This window comes from Mesitornis unicolor, unplaced genomic scaffold (assembly GCF_000695765.1).
Source record: "Mesitornis unicolor isolate BGI_N332 unplaced genomic scaffold, ASM69576v1 scaffold18083, whole genome shotgun sequence".
NCBI classification, from domain to species: Eukaryota; Metazoa; Chordata; class Aves; order Mesitornithiformes; family Mesitornithidae; genus Mesitornis; species Mesitornis unicolor.
In genome coordinates, this window is record NW_010172822.1 from 48,874 (window position 1) to 52,827 (window position 3,954).

Sequence of the window (3,954 nt, forward strand, 5' to 3'; positions counted from 1 at the left end):
TTTCTTTCTTGGACACATAAGAAAAAGAGAGATAAGAGTAACTGCTATGTCCTGGTATCTGTATAAGGAATGACTTTAAGCAGAGTCCATTCCCCTAGGCTCCACGTATGCTTTCAAGCACGTGATGGTGTATTGCTGGCTCCAGCAGCCTTGTCCAGAATCAACTCCAATAGCAAAAAGCCAGTTCTGTGATGCACCCTAAAACATTTCATGCAAGACTGTCAAGGCACTGACAGCTTTCCTATAACCCTACACAAACAGAAAGCACCACGTACTTACGCTTACTTCCAACGAACACGTCACAAAACCCCTGGGTGTTGCAAAGCCAGGATTCCCACCTGACAGCAATTTCAGTTTTCTTGCCCATTTCCCACTCAAATCGTACAAGATCATTTCTTCAGCTCTGCTAGTCCAGTCCTCGCTGAGAAAAACATTGGGCCCAGTTTCTGTACGATGTGATTGTGACCTTTACATTCTGCACTAAATCTTCTCTAAAGCAAGATCATGAATCACTTAAAAAACTCCAATTAGCAGCCACAGTATCAGCATTTCAAAAGCACAAAACCCTACTTGTACTTGATAAAAAAGACTGTGGTTCGCTTGTAAAATAGCATCTGAGTGTTTAAACCTGATTAATAAAACAAGGCCTGACATAAATCACCAATAGAATATTACAGTAGAAGAGACATAAGCTATCTGAGGAATACCATGGCATGCTCGGTTAAATGTAATGTTTATGTCTGGTAAAACCTTACAGAATTCCCCATCACTTCATGCACAACTCTGATGAAACATTAGCTAATAATATCAGAAAAAACCCTGGCACCACCTTATCTGCTCAGGAAAGGAAGCACAAAGATTAGCACTTATCAGAAAGTGTAACTGGAAGTAATTCCGATTCAGAATTTATTATCACTGGAACCCTTTAGAATTGATTGCTGAAGTGCAGAAAACTAAAGTGCAACCTTAGTATTTCACAGTAGGAAAGAAAAAACCCAACAAATCCTTCCCAAGGCTTGAAGATTGTGGACTAAGCAAATGCATTCACAAAAAAAAAAATCTGGACCATCTGGTTTGATTTATCTTTGTGATTAAAAAGATTTTTCCTGCAAACACAACTCTATTTCACATATGGCTACCTAACCTATGCCAGATACGAGCTGCGTACAAAGCTGAACTATACACCAGCTTTAAAATGCCAGTCCCCAAATGACACGTTCTTGCCTCAAATTTAACCCAATTTAGCAAAATTTCCTATCTAACAAAACTCTGAAAAAAAATTAATAGTTGATTTAATTAGATATTTTTGAATAAACAAACTTAACAAAAAGCTTATTGCTGTAATGAATATCTAATGCAGCAGATTTAGAAACAAATTTCCACAGCATTTACCATTCTTTTTAAACTGCTTCAGAAAGGTGAATCAGGCAACAACTCTGAACCTGCCCAAAAGCTGGTACACCTGCCAGTAAGCACTAACGTCAGACGCACAGATTAGGACAAAGAGACTTCCATCTGCAACGAGACACAAAAGTACTGCAACATAAGCATTCTGAATATCCCTATAAATTACTACTACTGCAGTTAAATAAATTTAATTTGGTTCAATAAATGACTGCTTCTAAAAATGCACCACTATCTACTGAAATCGTATCTTTTAAATTATACTTTTGGTAAAAAAAAAAAGCCTTGCTGTTAATAACTCAGTGCTTTGATAGAAAATTAGTTTTGTGAAAAAAAAAACGCAAATTCAAAGACATCCTCCCAAGCGAGAAGGTTTTCCATTAGCATAATAAAACAATAGATTTTCCTTGAATTTATGCAACATGGATATAGCCTGAGTACAGTGTACTTGTATTAATAATTTCAGAAATTATGCGTAAGCCACTTCTTCAATGCCACATGTGGGTTAGTACAGGATGGGAAGATATAACTGAACAGTTCTGTTTTCAAAAGGAATGCTCATATTAAGTGATTCTGTGAGAATAGTTTACTTTTCTTTATTAGTCAGTTGTCTCTCACTGTCACTCAGTGTCACACGTTGACCTGTTGTACCACACGTTCACACTTGCAGAAGCCAGGAGCAAGTGTGAATAATCCAAACCATAGACCTCGATGCAAAGTCTGTCGCTTCGTAAACTAGTCTTGAATTTGCACTGACCATGGACAATTTTATTTTACTGTAAATATATGCTGCTGTCTCTACCTTCTCAGTTTCAACATCTGCCAAAAAGCTTCAGGAAAAGGAGAGAGTGGCGAGATTGTGAGACAGAATCACTAATGGCACCAGTCTCTCCACTACAAAAATACTAATGAAACTGGCAAGTCATTATTAATCACCCAGTCATGGCTACATAGGATATACCAGTTCTGCCAAACTACAGTATTTCCCAGAACATTCAGAAAAACTGAAGTAATCATCCGTATTTTAGAATAACACATCAGGACAATGGAACAAGATCAGATTGCTCAGTACTGGAGACTTCTCGGTATTAATACACCGTAAGCAACAGTAACACCACCATGAGAGAAACCACTACCATCAAGAAACGAAACTGAAATGAAACCAAGACGAAGTAACGTGCCCCACCTCACCCCAGCAAAACACACAAGCTGCGTTACTGTAAAATCTACATTTGCAGCTCCCTCATGGCAAACAGCTTCCTCTTTCTATAATGCACTTGGAGAGCATGTCAGTGGCAGGGGTTACAGAGTCCTTCCTCTTCAGCCTTTAAATGAATGAAAAAACTTCCAGGACCTTGCTTAAACTGGAGGGTCATGATGAAGGCAAAGTTTCCTGCTCAAACGGGATGGTCCCCTTAGAAAAACTGTGCGAACATGATATACAAGATAATTTTTTAAAAAGCATAATTTAACGATTAAAAAAATCCAAAACACAACTCCATGATTTTGCTCATGTATCCTCTGAACACTGATCAGATGCTGAAATGTAAAACAAACAATATTATTCTCTTCCCTTTCTAGGTAGGCTGAGGGATTAATTCCTCGGTGAGTTTTCATGCACACTTGTATTCAGTACAGCATGATGTCCATTTTAAACTCAGCTGTATTTTCCAGTATTTTCCTTTCCTAACTTTAGTTGTTTTTTGAACAGCTCCTGGATTCAAGGTACCCCAGCAGGTTCACAAGACCTACCTCTCCTTTCATGTCTCCAGCCAGGCACATGGGTAAGTGGTAATACAAGAACATTATTTATGCCATTCGTTTTCAGGCATTCCCACTCCCTTCTACAGAGGGAGACACACAGGTATATTCTCTTGATGTCAGGACCACCCTGTACGTAGAAACTTTGGTGCACTGCATATACATAGTGCTTTGCACATACAGGCTACAAAGTGCTTCATGAAAAAAACCAGAATAACTATTGCCGCTCTATTATGGATCAGCAGATGATGGCATTGAGAAACAGGGATCTTTGCTCATCACTGTGCAGTATGTCAACATTACAAGATAAAAATACAAACAAGATTGCAGATGCCAATCCAGGGTTCTAGAATGCTTCTTCAGATAATATATTACATGTATTATGTATTTATGTACACAAAATAAGGGGGTGATAGGAAAGAGATAATTCTTGTCAAACACCTTTATTGACAATCAGATTCACAAACACTTTATCCTGACTACACCTAACTGGTAATTCAGTTGCATTATATGTTTCAGTGCACTTAACTTCTATAAAAAAGACATTTAAGTATTTTTGAACTTTGCTCATTTTCCATCTTCTGCAAAATAACTATTTAGGAAGAAAGGCAATTTACAGATTTCTTCAAATCAGCTGTAACTTTCATTCCCCACAACTAGCTCAGGTAAATTAGTAAATAACTGCAGTACTTCCCTGACTATCGTGGTCAGCTTGAATACATCTGCTTTTCTAGAAAGTTACTGAATCACTTCCATCGGTCATAATTATCAACCTCTTCACAAACCTCT